The 10429-nt window shown below is 35.3% G+C and overlaps 1 pseudogene; it reads right to left on the bottom strand.

Annotated features, from left to right (window-relative positions):
* Window positions 1–6481: 6481 nt before the first annotated feature.
* Window positions 6482–8629, bottom strand: LOC142638448 (uncharacterized; annotated as a pseudogene).
* Window positions 8630–10429: the final 1800 nt, after the last annotated feature.

A 10429-nucleotide genomic window follows, 5' to 3' on the forward strand; every position in this document is an offset into this window, starting at 1 on the left:
AGGGATGAAGTTAGGACTTGAAATTAGGAGGAGTGATTTTGCAATTGGTTGCATGTGGCCACTTTGGCCTCAAGCTATGCTATTTAGCTACTACGGTTTTTTTTTTTTTTTTTGATGTGTCTTTGATGAGTAGTGTTAGGTAAGGGCAAAATTATTTTGTTTAAAATTTTTTAAAGGGTTAGGTTGTTTGTTTTGGGTAAAATATTGGTCATTTGAGCTTAATTTTTTAATTATATTTTTCTATTGGTAATTTTTGTTGATGAGCTAATTTTTTTGAGCTTGTATATTTTGTTTTAAATTTTAGATTTATAAATTTTTTATAGCCTTTAAAATGAGGAAAATGCTAAAGTTATAAACATTTTTATAAATTGCTGATGTGATTAGTGATTATTGTTATGTAAAAAAGTGATGTAAGTGGTAGACCTATATGCAAACTAATAAAAATTTACTACCTTAATAATTTGTAAAAATTAAAAATTATAGAAAAGTTTTGTAGTTGTAACATTACTCTCAAAAGAATTAAAGGTATTTTTATGGGGAAAAATGTAATTTTATAGAATTAAATTTCTAATTTTAATACATATATATACACTAACAATTTTTTTTATTTTTATAAATTTGGAGGGGAGGGAGGGATTGTCCAAGGGTGGTTCCCTCCCTATTTATATACGTCCTGGAACCCTAGTTGACAGATCCCTAAGTCTTTTAGTCTTCATGGGTCACAAACTTAGAAGTTTGGAATATTGAAGTTCAATTGGTTGATTGGATGGGAGTCGATGTTTAATAATAAACCTTTATCGATTGAGCTGCAATTGTGGCTATAAAACCTTCACCGTTTTGAGTAGTTTCTTAAGGTTTATTTTTATTTTTGTTGTTGTTGTGTGTCTTCAATGAAGATATTCAACACAGTCTAGAATTTAAAAACTTTACAACTCAAATGCATAAAAATGAGTTTAGACTTGGATTTACAAACATCAACATATGATTTGACCCAAACAATATATAAATAGATTTGTTTATATTGCAAACAAATTTTGGAATTTATTAGTAACAATTTTTTTTGGTGTTTAATTATGCTACAATTTATTTATTTTTTTGAGAAACATGCTACAATTTATTAATTAGCAGAATTTAGGGAATAGGGCACCCTTCAATTGTTAATGGTAAATGTTATGAGAGGTGCTACGTCCACAATATTTTTACAACAAATCATAGGTGGTTAGTTGTTATTGGTTTAAATTTGAACCTAACACTAAGATTACTTTTTTGCTCCAACAATAACAACCAGTAACATCTTGCCACTTAGGATTTGTTGTAAAAATGTTGTGGACATATCATTTCTCAAATGTTATTCATTAAAATTCTAAATAAAGTGTACCTGAGTTACATATATGGAACATCATAGAAGCAATGATTTTTTTTTTTTTTTGAGAAAGTCATTAGAAGCAATGTTAGATAAACACAAAATTTCAAAACTTGCGCAGAGCTAGCGAGTTATTAATGGTACAACATTACTTTAAATGTACTCAAAATGATATCTAAGTTGTGAATTTTTTTTGCCATAGTTGTTAAGAGTACATAAATCGCCACACTACCCAAAAGGCTATTGCCAAATATAACCCAGAATGAGCATACAAAAATGTTTGTTAAATTTGTTTTCTCCCTTGCTGCGGCTGCTGCCACCTCCTTCTCTAAGCTATCTATCTTATCTCTAAGCTAAGGCTGCAGTTCTCTACCACGTGGACATGTAGGAGGGTCAAGCCGGCACAAGTATCATCAAGTATAAAGCAAATCCGAAGTATCATCAACCTATAACTGGGTGTTCAGCCATCCCCACTGAGAAGCTGTGAAGTGCTATTGTGGATAACAGCTACTGGAAGAAGCTATGACTTGAGGATTTTGTCTGAAATCATCACTGCTTATATTAAAGTTAAGTAATAGTACTGCTTAAAACAACAATCAAACATTACTAGGTCAAGAAAGTATGACCTACTTTCTTTTCCCATTGATTTTACAATTACAGTAAAAAATATATATTCAGTTAGGCACTTATAAGTTATAAGTCTTTCAAGTGACCCAATTAAACTTACAGCTGTCCCAAGAAAGCAAATTGTATTAAATATACCATTTCTTAATAGTTTATACTTTTAAAACAATCAATAATTTATCATATTAGAGCCACTTTTCTTTGGCCTTCCCTAGATTTCAAGCAACCCACTGCCAACCATCGATTGACTCAGCAGTTAACTGCCTTTGAGTCTAGCATTGCTCTTTTCTATTTAGTTAATTTAATTTCTAGCATTAATCTTTTATGTTTTAGTTATTTTTTTAATCTTTTAATTGAAATGCCCATTATATTTGGTAGAGAATATTTGCCCGAAGTTTAAGAGGATTGATCTATTAGACTTTCATTATTTATTTATGACAAAAATACCATTTTGGTCTCTACATTTTGGTAGGGGTCAATTTGGTTCCTACATTAAGGACATCAACTGCATAGTGTATTTGATATTTGATAGTGTTAAAATCAAAAGAGAAAGATTTTGAAGTGGAAGCGAAAGAGAGAAATAGAGGGAAGACTGGTTTACGTGGTTTGACTTGACAGCCTATGTCTACGGTGTAAAGCCCTAGCGGCTACATTGTTATATTATGATGAAGTGTAGATTACAATGACTCTAATAGGGTTTATATAGGTATAGCAGAGTTTAGGTTAGCCTTAGAAGGGCTTTACACTAAATTGGGCCACTTGGGCCATTGCACAACAACCACAACTATATTATCTCTAACACTCCCACTCTCACAAGGTGGAACCTAACTCCTAGGATGAATGATGGACATGAAGGTGCAACCTAGTAGAAGTATCAGCTGACTCAAGGAATGGCATAAACACCAATATATTTTGTTGAAGAAACTCAAAGCGAAGGCAATTGGGTGGTTTAGTGAAAATATTAGCAAGTTGGTGTTCAGTACGAATGAACTTAAGAGACACAACCTAGGTTTCTAAAAGATCATCAATAAATTGTACAAGAATATTAGGCCCTTTTGAGTATGTGTGAGTGTGAGTATGTGTGAATTTATAGTAATAATAAAAAAAATATTACAATAATGTTGGACAAGGTTCATATCTTCTTTTCTTCCCTAACTTCTTGGAGATGTTAATAGCACTAGTATTTGTCAAAAAGAACAATCAAGGTGCAGTTAACTCAATTAGTAAAGTCTCTGATGGTTGAATAAGAGATATGAGGCTCAATCCTCGCCTACACCAAAAATCGATTAGTGTTTTGATTTGATGATAAAAAGTTATCGTCAAGAGCAGGTGTCTTGATTAATGCCATAGTCTTGTAGCAAAGTTTCTAATCCAAAGATGCTGAGTACGACAACTTATAATGGCATTCAGTAGTGAACAAAGATATGAAATTTCACTTCTTGCTCATACATGTTGCAAGATTACTGTCTATTGTAGGAGAGAAAAATTTATTAAGCCAATTACGAAGCATCACATCAAATTTAGTGACAAATACCAAATTTACTAAATTAGTTATATAAAATAAATTAAGTGTTGACATGTGTCATCCAAGATGACATCACATTGACAAATTAAAATTTTCCACATGTCACTTGGGCCCACAAAAAATATTAATTCATAACTAAATTTTTTGACAATTACTGTAAAGTTATAATTTACAACTATTTTATGTTGGCTTTAATTCAGTGCCAAATTTTATTGTAATTTATTCAATCATATTTCTCTGTATTTATGTGGGTTTTTAATTGTAAGGGATGAGTGCGAGAGAGTGTGAAGATTCAAGCCTAAAAGGATGAACAAGTGGATTTTGCGAGTGTCTTGCGAAAAGCTTACCCGCAAAAGAGTCATGTGTAGGGCACATGACTAGAAGGTGAAGAGTCATGCCAATCTGGAGGTTTTCGCGAGTGTCTCGCGAGAAAGGCCAACCCGCGAAATACTCGTGAAACATTTTGTTTGGCAAAATGTCGTGTTTTGTTTTACCAAGTATTTACCCACACTATATATACTCTCATTACCCACAAATTGTAAGGAGTGCTTTTCAGAGAGAAAATCCTAGAAAATACACTTAAGAGTTAGAGATTGTTATACCCACAATCATCTACATATTTTTTTGTAGTTTTCCTCAACTCCTATTTCTCAATCTCTATATCCTTGAAAGGTTGATAACTCAAATACTTACTACACCTATTTTGAGTGTAAAGTGAGATTTTGGTGCTATTGACAAGTATTGGAAGGAGCCATTCATTAACAGATGCAATCGGGCTGAATTGCGGGATCTAGAAGGGTAGAGAAGACAAGGTTCCGAGAAGCCAGTTGGTAGCAGGAGCTTGGAGGGCTCAAGTACATTGGGTAGACTAGGCTTGGAGGGTCTTTTGTTATTTATGTACTCCAACTTTATTCTCTAGTGGATCGATTTCGACTTGGAGGGTCGTGGTGAGGTTTTTCGCCGAGTTCTTCGGTTTTCTCTTCGATAACACATCTCAGTGTTATCTTGTATTTGCATCTCTCTTCCCTACTCTTTAAGCTTTTCTTTTATTGTTGATAATGGATGAATATGACTTAGGGTAGTATTATTGGTTGTTTGCGCTCATTTACTCTTATTCCGCACTTAATTTAAGTTAGAGTAAAATTAATCTAACCATAATTTTAATTTAGAGGTCTGAACAAGCTTTTGTGTTTTTGCACAAATCCGAGTTTTCAATTACCTTTATTAAAAAAAATAAAAACAGAGATATTTATCCAAAAATAACATGTCCTAATGGGACTCTTTAATTTTGAGCCAATAAAAAAATCACTACTTATCCTTAAGGAGTTCAATTTAAAGTTGGGATCATCCTAAGAAACCACAATAAATAAAGGGCATCCCTCTCAGTCAACAACCATTTTTCTACACATCAAACTCTAGAGAAATTCTGTCTCAAGAACATTCAAAGATTATCCTAGGAAATTTATTCGAGTCCTTCTTCTAAAACTCGAAGTTCCACTGGAGTCAAACTTCAAAAGCCTCCAAAAACTTCAAAAAGCCCCAAATCATTGAAACTCTATCGATCAAGTCTCTAAAACCCCTGAAGAACTTCCACCCAAAAGCCTTCACATTCAAAGAATCTTTAAAAAAAAAAAAAAAAGCTCGAAGAACAACAAGTATCTAACAAGCTCAAAGCCAATGATTTGTTGTGAAAACCGTTTGATCCATCTTCCAACCAAAGTAGAGAGGATTTAGTGTTCGAATCAAGACTTCGTCTACATAAATTGTGAATTGAAGAAATTTTCTAGAACGCTGAATTAGAGGATTTTTCTTTTCTAAGAGAATTAAATCTAGACAATTGTACTATTTGTTAAGTTTTAGACCCCTTAACACAATATGTTTAACCTAATATTAAGCCAAGTTGATTAACAAGTATGTTAATTAAGTCTAGGTTAAACAAATATGTGTAAAACAAATAAAATGTAGAAAGTAAAGAACACAAAGATCTGATGACCCAAGAAAACTTAATCGGTAAAAATCTGGGGAGGATTTAACCTAACTATCCTCAAGGTAAAAACAGATTCACTATGAAAGAATTGAAGTTTTTACAATAAGACTTAGACCACTAACATCCTATTGCTACCTCTTGTAAAAAACTTACTACCACGACCACGTGACAACTCTGAATCTATAGACTACTTTCATTGATCTGCTGCAACCACAAGTTCTCCTACTTGTGACTTTGAGACACCTCTCAAAGGTTTTGGATCTTCTTGAAAGTTCTTTATGCAGCAACTGAATTCACCATCAAGTTCTTGATGCAAATCTTGATCTTGATAGCTCTACGTGTGTGTATGAAGGTAAACACTTTTCAAATTTCACAAAAGATTCAACACATAACTCAACAAAGAACTCAAAAACGTAGTCATGATTTTTCCTTTTATACTTGGAGTGAAATACTTAATCCTACACGTCATATGGGTTTGGGTTGGTTTGGAAATTTTGTAGAAAATTCTTGATTCATGATTTTCAATCGATTAAGTCTATTATTTGATCGATCGAGCCTTGCAGAAATAGAACTATAATTTCTTTCTTGCAATTACTCGATTTTAAACTTACATTAAACCAAACTTTGAACCAGTTTAAACCTAGACTATAGTTATCATATTGATAGAAATACAAAAAATTAATTTGAAAAGAATTGGATTGGAAATATCCAGCGTTTGACTTCCCTTGGTGTGGATTGTATCATTTTTATACATCATGTTCTTAAGCAAATAATATCATCAATTATAATATAATGTAGATTTTCTCTTTGTTAATGTAGGAATCTATTTTCTTAACATTCAACTCTCCTACATGAAACGATTACCTCATGAAACTCCTACCTTCTCTCATTCAATTAATCTAATTATTCACATTAATTAAAAAGAAAATCATAATTATTATATTGATAAATATTTCATTTAATATGAAATTGCACCAACACACTAGTTCACCAAATATGGATCTTCATTAATTCTCTTGTAGTTCTCGACTTCTTGCATTGCCTTGTAGATGGAATCTATGCCTTCATTGTAGCTTGATTGAGATGCACTAAATCCTCCATCTGCAAAGGATACTGGATAGTTACTCTGGATGTAGGTATTGTCCATGACAAAGGGTTCAGTCCAAAAGTTATCCGAATGATTGCTCAAGTGTTTCCAATGTAGCGAGACCATCTTCTTCTGTCCAATTTTTGCTAGCTAAAGGTGCATTATCAAACCTCAAGTGGGAGAATTCACTAGAAGATGTTTATAGAACATGGTAAGAGGAAGAACTACTCATAGAACTGTCAGTGTCTGTTTTCCTTTCTATATCAACGTCATGTTGGTAAGCTTCATTGGACAGCATTTGCATCTTGGATGTTGTATGATTTTTCTTGGTGTACTTCTTTAGGTGGCCATGCCAGTGGTTTTTTATATCATTATCTGATCTCCCTGGCAAGTTTGCCGCAATCATAGACCATCTACAAAGAAAAATACATGGGGTTTATATAGAGGTTTTTTATTTTTTTTATTTTTATTTTTATTTTTTATTATGAATGAGAAGATTGTATTGTATCAAATGAATAAGAGTACAAAGTTCAAGTAACAGCGCCTATTAGCAGAACTGAAACACCAATATATACACCAAATCTAACTCAATTTCAAAAGTTTTTATGTATTTACACTACTATATATTTGTATTCACATATATTGGCTCATTGAAATCTTGTTGGCCGCGGCCGCCTGTTGGCTCCAAAAAAGATGATTATCACGGCGCAGCCTCCGGCACCTCTTGCTTCGTGCGCGGCCAGGGACTTTGAAACTGTGGCCGCAGCAGCTCATAAGAGTTTTGTTGTTGTTGTTGTTGCTGCTGCTGCTGCCATTGCTATTGCTGTTGGTGCTGTTGCTGTTGCTATTACTGTGGCTACTGGTGGTGCTGTTTCCAAGCACAGAGACTGGGCTGTTGTGCTTTGGGAGAGTAGTTCCTGGGTCCTCTAAGAGAATCAATGATTCCACTGCTGGGAATGAGTCTTTGTTAGATATCCATTCCAGTTCTTGTCCAAACTCCTCCTGTGTTTAACCACAAACAAAAACCACCACCACCAAAATCAGAATACTTAATTACACACGTGCCGAGGCATCTCCATTTTTAGTTTAGCACGTGCCAACAACCCCCAAAATGAAGTGAGAGGCTAATATTGACTTTTTAACATGGTTTGAGTGGGAGTCAAAGGTGGTGGAAGATATGGGACGATATTTATTATTGGTACAACTACAACCACAACCTTTTTTTTTGAGGAACCGCCCTCGAAGAAGGAGGTGGGAGGGAATCATTGAATTACTTCAGAAAATATACATCTTTCACACGCCATTCTAGCCATTTCGTGGGCAACTCTATTGCCCTGCCTACGGGTATGATTAAAGAGCACATTCCCAAGAGAAGAAGACATCAGCTTGATGTCCTACGGGTACAACTACAACCTAGTGAGTCACAACTCACGAGAATTAAGACTTAATTGTACTTACAAATTGACGGTAATAGCCTTCAGTTCTATTCCAAATTACGTTAAAAATGCCACCTAGGGTTTACATCTCCACCAGCAGCCACTCTCTTTCTATCACGGTCCCAGTGCCCAGTGCCCAGTACCTAGTCGAAGCCATAAGCTTTGACTCGGCCGAGTCATTACAAAACATGCTCGACTCGGGGAATCCAAACTTAGAGACTCGTTCGAAAAACGTCCGAGTCAACTCGGTCCAAAACATTAACCCTAACCGAGCTAGACCGAGTCACTAAATACCCACTAAGGGAATTCCCACGTAAGCCTCAGACTCGGCCGAGTCACCACCGAGCGCGTTCTTCAGTTTTTTTTTTTTTCATTTTCTCTCACCAAAAAAATCAAAACGCCAAATAAAATAACAGATAAAACTTACTGGTAACAAACGGGTAGGATCTTCCAGACAAAAAACACCAAACGACGACGACGACGACGAAGTTGGGTCATGCTGACACAGAACTTTCCTTTTCTTATCATCCTCTACGTCTTCCTAGCCTATGTCTGACCCAAAGTCCAACAGGTCTTCCACGAAACGAGCCGCCTTGTCTAACTCCATTTCCACACACGAGAGAAAAACCAACGCACCAAAAGGGCTTTTCTTTTTAGAGAGAGAGAGAGAGACAGAGAAAAAAGAGGTTTTTTTAGGGAGAGAGGTTTGCTTACAGGTACATTTACCTTGTTTTTAGAGAGTCAAGGTAATAATGATATTATGTTTTAGGTTAAAAAAAAAAAAATGCGGGGCATTACGTTGTTATACGAAACGGCCTGTCCTAACTGGTCGACGTTCATAATGTACACGTCAACTAACCAATGGAATGAAGACACTTGGATACAAGGTGCACTGGGTTGTTTTTGAATTTTGAAAATCTTTGACCTGCTTGCCCCTCCTAGACACCGCACGTGGCGGCGATGATCTTGTTGGTGGTACTATAGTTTTTTATTTTTTTTTATAGAAAGTATTAATTTAGTTTTGATTCCTCATTAGTCTTTAATCCACTCTCACTTAAACTCTGTTTGTTTCGATGTAAAATATTTACAAAGGTAACATGTAAAATATTTTATTGAAAATATTTTCATTTTATCGTGTTTAGTTTGTATTCTTGAAAATGTAAAAAAAAAAAAAATAATTTAAAAAGAATTTTAACAATCTCACAAAACAATTTTGAGCAAGTCCATGTCCACTCAAAGACAATCCTTGAGGGTGTCAGTGGTTTTTGGAGGAATATCAACAACTAATGGCTACACAAGTTTGAACGGGCTGAATACTGAGTATAATGTTTTTGGAGTTGGGTTTTCCATTGCATTTCGGTGCTTTCTTTGGGGACACCACTCCGTGTAGTTGTTAGTTACTAGTTTTATATGTAATTTCTTCGCTTTCTATCGTTTTTGCAAAAAAAAAAAAATTACAAAACCAAACCACGACTACTCCACCACCTAAATCACCACTAGATCGTCACAAACCCACCCACCACCACCTCGACACTCCACAGACCACTCAAATACGCAAATTGGAGAATGAAAAACAAAAAAAGAGAGGCCAAAGCTAGCCAACCACCCACCATAACCCACAAACCTAGTCCTTACCATGGCCTATAAACCATTCTAGCCACCCAAAAACTCAGCCATCAACGGACCTACAAACATCTTAGCCACCCAAAAAAGCAGCCGTCAACAAGCTTACAAACATCTCAGCCATCCAAAAATGCAGCCACCCACTACAACTTAAATACCTAGCCACCCACCACAACCCATAAAACCAGCCAAAAGGCCCAAATCAATAAACTCTTGTAGTGGTAAAGAAAAAAACTAGATCTAAGAACAAAGAACCGATGGGTGAGTTGATGAAGGTGGAGGTAGAGCCGGTGTGATGGTGGTAAGAGAATCGGTGGAGTAAGAGTTGGTGTATGGTCAAATCGAAAATAGAATCGGTGGGTTTGAGTGGTTGAACCAAACTTGGTGTGTGGAGGTGTGGAGGCAAGTCAAGCGATGATGGCAGAGGTGGAGATGGTGATGAAAGCTGTCGGAGATGAGTGGCGCCGATGAAACTAAAAGTGGCTTGGTGGCTCTGGTTTGTGGGAGGGAGAACTTGAGAGTGGAGAGGGAGATCTTGAGAGTGAGAAGGGAGAGAGCATGAGAGGGATTAAGGAGTGAGGTTTGATGGAGCATCGGGTTGAGAGCTTGAAAGAAAATGTAAAATGTTTTACCAAAATTTTAAGTGTAAAATATTTGACATAAATTTGCTTAGTTGATTTGGTTGACTGAAAATATTTTACTTTTGACTAAATATTTTACTGCAAAACAAACACAGTAAAATAGGAAAATATTTTTCTGAAAATATTTTACGTCAAAACAAACA

Source organism: Castanea sativa, chromosome 6 (assembly GCF_040712315.1).
Source record: "Castanea sativa cultivar Marrone di Chiusa Pesio chromosome 6, ASM4071231v1".
Lineage (NCBI taxonomy): Eukaryota > Viridiplantae > Streptophyta > Magnoliopsida > Fagales > Fagaceae > Castanea > Castanea sativa.